Below are 11,506 nucleotides of genomic sequence, written 5' to 3'. Positions count from 1 at the left end.
AGAAGTTAAATCCCATAGCGCTCAGAGCCATTTGAACCATTTGAACCATCAGCGCCCGTACAAAGTCCCAGATTTTACACGGTCCAAGTTTTACACAATCAAATCGAGCCACTATCACGAATGGTGATGATGATTAAATGATGTGGAAAACACAAACACCCAGTCCACGGGCAAAGAAAATCCCCAACCCGGCGAGGGAACTACCTATTGAGCTACTCACTGTCGCAGTATCTACAGCCTCAAAGAAATTCAAGCGTATCTCCTTACTCCTTAGTACGTTCGTATCCCATTTCTTTGGGCACTGATATTTCTTGACTGGTCTCTTAAACTTCCGTCTACTCTTCGTCAATAGTAAATTGTGATCTGAGTCTCTATCTGGTCCTGGGTACGCTTTACAATCCAATACCTGATTTGTGCAGTTTGCCTGACCCAGATGAAATCTAATCGACATCTTCCCATATCTCCTGTCCTTTTCCTAGAATACCGCCTCCTCTAGTCATTCATGAACAGATTCTTCGCTTTTACTAGCTGAAATATATTACAGAATTCCTCTTTCATCCCTACTAGAAAGCCCATTTAGTCCCGGAACCCCGTCTTCTACTTATTCATCTACAGCCGCATTTCAATCCCGAATAAAAATTAGATTCTTATTTTCTAGCGTCACCCATTATGTAAGAGTAGAGTCTTTTGTTGTTAATTAAAATGTCGTCGATCTCGGTTTCGAACGTAGCCGCTGCTTCAGTTTTGAATAAAAATCATTAGCAGTGGCAGCCGAAGACTTCAGGTGTAAGAGATAAGAGGTCACTTTCGTTTTGCCAGTGGCCTTGTAAAAGAGGGCAGAGGAGTAGACAGAGGTTCAAGGCACGCCGCTGTCCTTCGGGTGAGGAACTGCCCCTAAAAGGTGCAAAAATCAGCAATGATCAACGGCATGAAGATGCAGGAGGCAATGCAAACCACTGCTTTAAAGATACATAATGTTCATCGACAGGACAAGTGGTCTGTAATTGAAAATGTGTCGTGATGGTCTCTCCATAGGCAAAAGATTCGGAATTGTCCACCATTCGGATCTCCGGGAGGGGGTTGCCGAAGAGGAGCTGACAATGAGAAAAAGACTGGGAATTAACAAACGAGAGTGAACGTTCTACGAATCGGGACGTGGAATTTCCGAAGTTTGAGCGTGGTGGGGAAGCTAGAAAATCTTAAAAGGCAGATGCAAAGTCTCAATCTAAATACAGTGAGTATCACTGAAATGAAATGGAATGAAGACAAAACGATTTCTCGTCAGATGAGTATAGGGTAATTTCAGCAGAAGCAGAAAATGGTATAACGGTAAGAGTCGTTATGAACAGGAAGGTAACGTTAGTCAGTGTTAACAGTTCTGAGACAGAGTTGTTCTCATAAGAATAGGCAGCCACCCGACAACGGTAGTTGGGATATACATGTCAACGTTGCAGGCAGAGGTTGATGAGACAGGGAAGTGTATAAGGATATTGAACGGATAATTCAGTACTTCATGGGAGATAATAAACCCGTGACGTTCGCTGAGGTAGGCAGCTGTGTTGCAGACCACCACGGCAACCTTACTGTCGTGGGCAGCAATACAGTAAAACTACGCAGGCCGCTGGCCCTAATAATCCTCGGCTGACTGCTGTGGTCTGCCCGAGACCAATGTCGCAAGGTGGCGAATGTGCAAATGTCCATTACCCAAGTTTCAAACTAGTTATTGCTTCTGAGAAAGCCAAACATAGCGACACGCAAGAGAGCCGAGTTCCATACGAACCACGTAGCAGAATGGATGTAACGTACTTTGCTGCTCGTAATTAATCTTAGGTTTGAACAAGAAGGGAATAGGTACGTAAAGGGCGCCCATACGAGCAAAGGAATAAGTCCAGCAGACTGAACGTAGATTTGCTCTTTACTGGAACTTTGCAATAGCAACAGTAATACGTCGGCGATGCGCTGTAGCAATTTGAAACACAAACAAGACACGACTATAACCAGTTACTTAAATTTGTAGTCCAGTACAAGTTAATTTGCCTTGGCTGCAATTACTTGTTCTGTCTTGAACAGCCATGACTGCACGCGAGAGACATTATGTGTATCTGAATTGTTCAACTGAATAAAGGAGTAAAACATTGTTAGTGACTTATCTGCATGTTATTTGACTCAGATTATTAAAAAGAATCACACTGCACTGAAGGGTTGTGTCGCTACATTGCATTGACACAGTCGACATTCCGAATTATGGAAATCTGGAAATTTGTGGTAAGGTCTTATGGGACCAAACTGCTGAGGTCATCGGTCCCTAAACTTACGCACTACTTAGTCCTGCTTAAACTAACTCACACTAAGGATGGAGGAGGGAGGAGGGAGGGAGGACTCGAACCTCCGACGGGGGGAGCCGCGCGGACCGTGACAAGGCGCCTAAACAGCGCGGCTACCCCGCGTGGTTTCTGAATTATGCTTACTGTTGTGATGTAGTACTTTGTAGTATTGTGAGAGCGAAAACGAAGTGTGTTTGTGCTAATACGATTGAGTTAATTAACGCATTTATTATTTCTCTTACTTTACTGCATTTTGGATGATGAGACATGACGGTGTTAGGTGCAAGACGGTGTTCTTAATCACTGTGGCCAGTATTTATGCTGAGTGATTCATGTTTCATTTCATGTTATTACTAAAGTGCTACAATGAATTACATTTTTAACAGTGGTGTCAGAATATTTTGGAAGGGCTGTTATACAGGAATTTCAGAAGTTGCTGTAAAAAATCTTCTAGGACTTGTAGAGACTACTAAGTATATTATGAAACGTCCCCTTTGAACATTTATACATGACTGTGCTTAAACTGACACACAATATTTTTAGCGCAACGCAATCTGACTTTCAAAAATCCCTACAAAAGAATGGCCCTGACTAACATTAACCTATGCGTTTCACAAATCGCTTACCTCACAAAAATGTTGGTTACTCGAACTATTGCAATACAGCGAGCGCCACTACTGCCAGCTAAATAAAAGATTCAAACTACGGAAGGCACTAACTACTGATAGTCATAGTTAGCAAATGAGAGATTTTGATAGAGAACAAACAATGTATTTACCTTAATAGTGTTGAAAAATCATAATATACATAGCAGTTCATAATATACAGCATTACAAATTTCAAAACTCCGCCATCTCTGTCCCCACATCCACCACTGCTGGCGGCTCACCTCCAACTGCACAACGCTACGCGCTGTTTACATCCAGCTGCCCAACACTACAATGGCAGACAACAATGCAAACTAGCTACAGACTGCACACAGCACAGCCAGTGATTTCCATACAGAGCGCTACGTGGCGTTACCAATAAAAAAAACCTAAACAGCCTACTTACAATATAATATTTTGAACAGGAACCCATACGCGAAAACGCACCATTTCCGTTCTGCAACGGTTTGGATTCAGATGTTTAACTCTCCCACTTCTGTTTGGTGAAATGTTGGTGAAATGAATTAGTCGTGACGCACCACTATTATTAGTTAGCAATTCCACAGAAAGCACACCGAAACACCCATTTATCACATTTATTTGTATTTGCACTTAAACGTTATGTGTTCATTATTCGAAAACAAAGAAAGTACCCAGCATACTGTACGAATAGAACAGTACTGATGCATTACAGTAGCGGCTCGATGTGGCGACCACCAGGGTCGTTACGGACATTGTACCCACGAAGAGTGTTCTGGCACACACTCTCCATCGCATCTGATGTCTCTTGAATGTATCTCCTCAATTTCTAGTGCAGCGGCCAGAACTCTTGTCAATAGATCTTCCTCTGTCTCCACGGGAGTCTCGCAAAGTAAACTTTGCATGAACTATGATATGTGCATGTTTCATTATGATTCCTCTTGAACTGTTAGCTAGTAACTGTACTGCGGTACATCTAACTCAGTTCTTCAAAGAGAAGTGTACGAGTTAAACATCTCAACTGAAACCGTCGTAGAACGGAAACGGTATGTTTTCGGACATGGGTTCCTCTCCACAAGCCCTAAAAGTCTATTAACGGGAATTTCTAAACACGTTGCATGTGTTACTAGCAGTGTTGCAATGCCTCTGTTTCTTTCCAAGTGGGAACACACATATAAGGTTGATTTGCATGTACAAAATTAATGGAAGACAATGATTATTTGTGCATAAAATTGAATTTGAAATACTTTATTCGAGAGTTTTGATACATATAAGGAGCAGTCAAATGAGAACAGAACAGATGAAAAACAGTAAGGAAACTGTTATCGGCATAACTGTTAACACATTTATCCCACTGTGAGACAAGACGGTCAATGTTTCATGGAAAAATTGATCAGATTGCCTACGGAAACATAATTGTACCCACGCGTGCAACTATTTGTCCGAAACAAAACTACCGACTCGAATGTCTTTCTTCAGGGCCCCGAAAAGACGGGAGAGATCGGAACTGTACAGAGTATGTGTAAGAGCTTACCAGCGAAACTTCTGCAGCGTAGTACAAACAATCTTGACAACACTCGGGTGTTGTCACAGTATATTTTTCCAGGTAGAAAGTGATACGTGGGCCAATTAGAGTAGAAATTCCTTCAGGCGTTACAGAGATATGTTGATATATCACTGTCTAGGCACCCCATTCCCCTACTTCCACCTCTCCGGGTGAAACGTTGTCCTGTCACCAGTATGTCCAGCGACCACGAAACTATATATTCCATATTAATATAGGTCGTTATCGAATACTTTTAGTCGCAAGGTTTTTACACACCAACCCTCACCCCTACAGATGGTTCGGGTATGTTACCCCTCGATATTTTTATACAAATAATTTGTTAAGTACACACAAAATATGACTGAAATGGCATTTATGTCAGCTTCTTTTCACCTCCACCCGTATGGTTGTGCTTACCCCCATAGAGCCCTTTGTGGATGCGCACAGAACACCTCGCCATACTATCGTCAGAATCGAGTGAATCGTAAAGGAAAAGGGAAACACGAAAGACGAGCAAACGAATATTCTTTTCTTAAGCGTGGTTTACTGTTCCTTGTTGTCTGACATGCAACACAGCAGTTCCTGATAGACCTGTCTCTGCCACGCCCGGGTTCCCGGGATCGATTCCCGGCGGGGTCAGGGATTTTCTCTGCCTCGTGATGACTGGATGTTGTGTGATGTCCTTAGGTTAGTTAGGTTTAAGTAGTTCTAAGTTCTAGGGGACTGATGACCATAGATGTTAAGTCCCATAGTGCTCAGAGCCATTTCAACCAGACTTGTCTCTGTCATGTACAACTGAACGTAATCCTAGACCGTGCCAGACTGAATAAAAATGTATTTTGCTGCACTTCTCTAAAATTTAGAAAAACTCTGGTGACGGGATATTTCGATATTTCGAATACAGAAGTTTAGAATGACTTCAAAAAGATTACATTTTTTCGTCACAAATACTGAAACCACAAGTCATATTTGAAATGTTACTGCATAGTTATTTACTTTATATTTTGTATCATGGTAAATGTCCGTTTAACACATTGCTTTATACATTTCTCTTATTTCAGGTAACAGATGTTTCGATACACCCTGTTGCGAACTTCAGAAATGAATCATTAGTGTTCCCATCGTCTTGCCTCTGCTTGTTCACCTTGTGGAAGCTGCTTTACTAATTCATCACTTGCCGAAATCTTGCATTAGCATGCAATTCAGTTGCATTTCTCCGTTCATATTCATCGCGTTGTGTGTGGCTCTGTCTGTTTCTCAATTGTGCAAATTCAGTATTTGCAGAAATACCCGGTTTTTACTTATGAATTAAAAGTTTCTTTGAGAATAAATGGTTGTTAATTTCACGAAACTGGAGCAAAAAATATGTTTTTCGCAGGTTGATCGGTGTGTCTTATTACTACTTCTTCCAGAATTGAGCAGCTTGGAGAAACTGCAAAAACACACTTCGCTCCTTGAAACACAGCGGGAACTGCACTATCGACTTCATTCAATAAGGATCCACTGTCATGTTTTCAACTTAAACCTCGTCCAATATTACAAGACTTGTCAAACGCCAGGTACGGATCGAAATCAGATACACACAGATGTGGTTTCTGATTGTAAACACTTTTCCCTCTCATGAATTGAAACAGAAATAGATTCTGGTGAACTGCTCAACGACAGACCGTCCTAAGAGTTCGTATTTGTAACTGAAAGATAATTATCATTTCATTATGATAGAGCAGCATTGGTTAATGCGCTCTGTTATCAAGCCGTTTTCCACACCCAAAGTCTACGAAGTGATCTTAGTTTGGCAACGATACGTTAATCTATTACAAAACAGTTTGGATTCAAGACTTCCTGGCAAACAGAGCTCTTCACGGTATTCTTCACGGAATGAAATAGGTATAACAGATACCTCGCGCTCACCCCTAAGTAGTGTTTCGCGATTATTGTACACAATATACGAGGTGTTATTCAAAAAATTCCGAGTTAAAGACTGAACAAGAACTCCAGTGACAAACTTCAGAGGTGATAGTGTGAACCAAAGGAATAAAAAAGTCTTGCAGACAAGGGTTTTAAAAACATATTTGAGAGCTAGGAGCATTTGTTTAGTAGAAGAGACGAGTTTCACAACAGCGAAGATGAACAAGCGCTCACAGCTCTTACCCTATGCATATTTGCTGCAAATTTTTTTGTGTTGGTCCATAATACCGCCACTCGTAATAAGGCAGGCTGAGAGTTTTCAGTAGAAGAGATTTATCTAACATTAGCGAAGATGAGCAACTGATCGCAGCTCTTACACTACGCATTTCAGAGCCCGTATTTGCTAGATATTTTTTCTGAGTTTGATCCATATTATTATCTATGAAAATATGTCAGTGTACCGGCTCATTCTGTAAATTGATTACAAATTGTTGCAGGTACTGATAGCTGTTCGGTTCACACTTCACGCAAGCAAGCTCTTGTATATTTTGTTTACGGGTAGCCAAGCTTCGGTGGATGCCTATGGCCAACTGGCATCCACAATCCACATCCTTATGTGTTTTCCCCAGAGAAGTACTCTTTCAGTGTCGTTGTTGGTTCTATCACTTGAGTCCACTTTTTCGAAGAATCGTCGCTCAATTACAAGGAAGCACACTCTTGGCTGAGATTCCGTTGCTCAAGGCTACGCTGAACGTCTTTTCTCCATGTATCTGGTGCCCGCATCAACGAAGGCAAATGTCGATTGACGAAATTGTGGTGTTTTCATAATGCTGTCATTTCGTGGGCGACGATGGTTGATAGACATAGTTCTTTGGGAGTCATAATTGACCGTTTTCCATTTCAAATGGCTACACTTAATTGGAAGTCAGTTTCCGAGAAGATACAACGAGCGATCCTGGAACATGAACAACATTACCTTAACCTGCTCAGAGATTTCGGATTCTAGATACCTACATCTTTTTCAAAGCACATTGCTTGTCTCAGGTCTTTCCTCTTCTCGCGATAATGGGTAGGAAACTAAAAAAGGCTGTCTAGTAGTTTCTTTTTCATGGAAATATCACATTTTTATACTACTGGCCAATAAAATTTGCTACACCACGAAGATGACGTGCAACAGAATTTATGTTAAATACAGACACATGGAGTAGACTAATTACGTTTTGGGGGAATGAATAGGTCACTGATGACGTTCGATGTTTAGCGCCCGCACCATCATAATCAGAAGCAGTAGAAACCTTTGTTCTTTTCCACGAGATGTGGGGATGATTAGACCCAAACAGCAAAAGGCACCGAATAGCCAAAGAAGGAAATACTTCTATGACGCTTTTCTAATGTGGCAGATACGTCCGGAATGGCAAATTTGCTACCAAGGAATAACAGAGCAATATAGAATGCGCGGACGCATATTAACTGGGAACCACCAGACCAGCATCATCAAGAGTGCCCGGCTGCAGACTATAAAATAATTTCGACGTGAATGTGTGGATTGCGTGACAGATAGTCACAGATACCACCGAACGAATAACGCAGACGCTTTCCTCTGTATATCGGAATGCTCCAAAGGCCCGAGAGGACGCATACACGGAACCACCTCGTATCGTAATCTTCACTACTGGCCATTAAAACTGCTACACCAAGAAGAAATGCAGATGACAAACGGGTATTCATTGGACTAATATATTATACTAGAACTAACATGTGATTACATTTTCACGCCATTTGGGTGTATAGATCCTGAGAAATCATACCCAGAACAACCAACTCTGGCCGTAATAACGGCCTTGCACACCTGGGCACTGAGTCAAACAGAACTTGGATGGCGTGTACAGGTACAGCTGCCCTTGCAGCTTCAACACGATACCACAGTTCATCAAGAGTAGTGACTGGCGTATTGTGACGAGCGAGTTGCTCGGCCACCATTGACCAGACGTTTGCAACTGGTGAGAGATCTGGAGAATGTGCTGGCCAGGGCAGCAGTCGAAAATTTTCTGTATCCAGAAAGGCCGGTACAGGACCTGCAACATGCGGTCGTGCATTATCCTTCTGAAATGTAGGGTTTCGCAGGAATCTGAAATATAACGTCCACTGTTCAAAGTGCCGTCAATGCGAACAAGAAGTCACCAAGACGTATAACCAATGGCACCCCGTACCATCACGCCGGGTGATACGCCAGTATGGCGATGACGAACACACGCTTCCAATGTGCGTTCACCGCGATGTCGCCAAACACGGATGTGACCATCATGATGCTGTAAACAGAACGTGGATTCATCCGAAAAAATGACATTTTGCCATTCGTGCACCCAGGTTCGTCGCTGAGTACACCATTGCAGGCGCTCCTGTCTGTGATGCAGCGTCAAGGGTACCTGCAGCCATGGTCTCCGAGCTGATAGTCCATGCTGATGAAAAACGTCGTCGAACTGTTCATGCAGATGGTTGTTGTCTTGCAAACATCCCCATCTGTTGACTCAGCGACCGAGACGTGGCTGCACGATCTGTTACAGCCATGCGAATAAGATGCCAGTCCTCTCGACTGCTAGTGATACGAGGCCGTTCGGATCCAGCACAGCGTACCGTATTACCCTCCTGAACCCACCGATTCCATATTCTGCTAACAGTCATTGGATCTTGACCAACGCGAGCAGCAATGTCGCTATACGATAAACCGTAATTGCGATGGGCTACAATCCGACCTTTATTAAAGTCGGAAACGTGATGGTACGCGTTTCTCCTCCTTACACGAGGCATGACAACAACGTTTCACCAGGCAACGCCGGTCAACTGCTGTTTGTGTATGAGAAATCGGTATGAATCTTTCCTCATGTCAGCACGTTGTAGGTGTCGCCACTGGCTCCAACCTTGTGTGAATGCTCTGAAGAGCTAATCATTTGCATATCACAGCATCCTCTTCCTGTCGGTTAAATTTCGCGTCTGTAGCACGTTATCGTCGTGGTGTAGCAATTTTAATGGCCAGTAGTGTATAAAGTCACGACTGTGGCAGGTGCAAACACATCCAGTATGCAGTGGTGATATGTTGGTGGAAGGCGAGTAGGTGCCTATCGCCCCATCTATCGACAGTATAATGAGCATAGTGGCCTAACAACTACGCAGTAGTATTTGATTGCTATCGGAAAGTCGGCGTGTGGACGCATTAGGATACAAGCCAAAAAGTAATTCTCAGCGGCTCTAGTTAGGGAGGGTAACTGCTTTGTAAGTCAGCGCGAGTTCGCTTTCTGACCGTGTCAGATAAACCTATGTTGTAGCGTTCTATGTCGGGATAGGGACTGCAGTGATCGGTGGCACCAAGGCCAATATGAAATAGGCGCTCATTGGTGGATTACAGATTGCATACCACTTGATATCACGAGCACGGCACCACCACTGGCAGAACAGTAACGCTGAAATGAAACGGCAGCGGCTTCCAGGAAGCATGCGGTGATGCAAGTTCAACCAGCGCCATACAGTCATTCCTGTCCCCACGCTTTAACGAAAATGTAGTAGTGAGATGCTGCCTCTGGAATATCAGACCCAAAATAGCAGAGCAATATAAAATTCACGGACATGCTTTAACTGGAAATTCGCTAGACTAGCACGGACAAGCGGATCAAGACTGCCCGGCTGCAGAAAGTAAAATAACCGAGACGTGAATGTGTGGATTGCGTAAGAGACAGCCAGCACGGTGCGCAGAACAAATCACACAGAAGCGTTCCTATGAATATCTGAAAGTTCTAAGCCCCTGAGAGAACACGCACAAGCAGCCACCCCGTATCGTAACCGAAAAATGTGATACTTTTATTTAAAAAGGCTAGACAGCTTTTTCAGTTTTCTAGCAATCATCGCGGGAAGGGGAAAGACCTGACCGATGTATATGTTTTGCACAAGAAGAAGGTATCTAGACCCAGAACTTTCTGGAGCAGAATAAGGGAAAGACGTTCATGTTTCAGGACTGCCATTTGAAGTGCCCTTAATTATGACTCCCAAACAATTACGTTCATCGACCACCGTCGCTCACGATATGATAGATAGAATTATGATTATTTCATGAGTTGGCGTTCGCTTCCGTTGATGCGGACACCACACACAGGGCAAAAGACAGACAACGTTGCCTTTAGCAATGGAATATGAGCGGGAGAACGGAGTAATAGAATCTCATCGTCCGCCTATGGACGCATCGGGATCGTCTCGGCGTAGAGTGTCCATCCGTGTAGCTGAGCGACGATTCTTCGAGGAACAGGCTCAAGTGATAGAACAAAGAATGACACTGAAAGCGTACTTCCGCTAGGGAAACCCCTATGGATGGTAGTTGGGGCTGCCAATTGGCCACTGACAGCCATCGAAGCTTGGATACCCGGAAACAAATTATACAGGACCCTGCGCGCCTGAAGTGCGAACCCAGCAGCATCCAGTACATGCAACAGGAAGCCATAGTTAACCCAGTCGAACATCCTATCAAAATCAATAAGCGCTATAGCACCAGGAACAAAAGTAGCAACGGTCACCGATTTGACATCATGACATTCAGCTAGCGGGATGAGAACAGTATGTCCAGTAATAAAACTATGGTGGTCCGTAACAACTTTCCCAGCATTGCAGATAGCCGGCTATTCACTCCCCTCGACACAGTCTTGTGGTCTAAACTTAATAAGACACTCAGAAGTAAGTTATTAGTTGCTACCTGACCAGAACTTTTAGGAATTAACAGAATTTCACCAACTATAAACGAGTCGGTCACGAACCATCCACTCAACTTTTCGTTCGAAAGCAATGTAAAAGGAGTACCTAACAAAGGCCAAAAACGCGCATGAAACTCCTTAGGTAGACTATCCAGCCCCCAAGGCTTACGTAACGGCGATCTGACAAGCTTATAAACACACTGCATTAGCAGCAAGTGTAAGTTTACGATCCAGTGGCCGCACATATAGATCGGATGAATTATCGACATGAATGAGTACCTCATAAAGTCCAATATAGAATTGATGTAGGTAACGTAATATGTCCTTTCGTGGTGTCACAATATTGTAGTCCTCTGTTTCCAGAGACGT

This window comes from Schistocerca cancellata, chromosome 6 (genome assembly GCF_023864275.1).
Source record: "Schistocerca cancellata isolate TAMUIC-IGC-003103 chromosome 6, iqSchCanc2.1, whole genome shotgun sequence".
Taxonomy (NCBI): domain Eukaryota; kingdom Metazoa; phylum Arthropoda; class Insecta; order Orthoptera; family Acrididae; genus Schistocerca; species Schistocerca cancellata.
Note: the sequence above shows the minus strand (reverse complement) of the source record.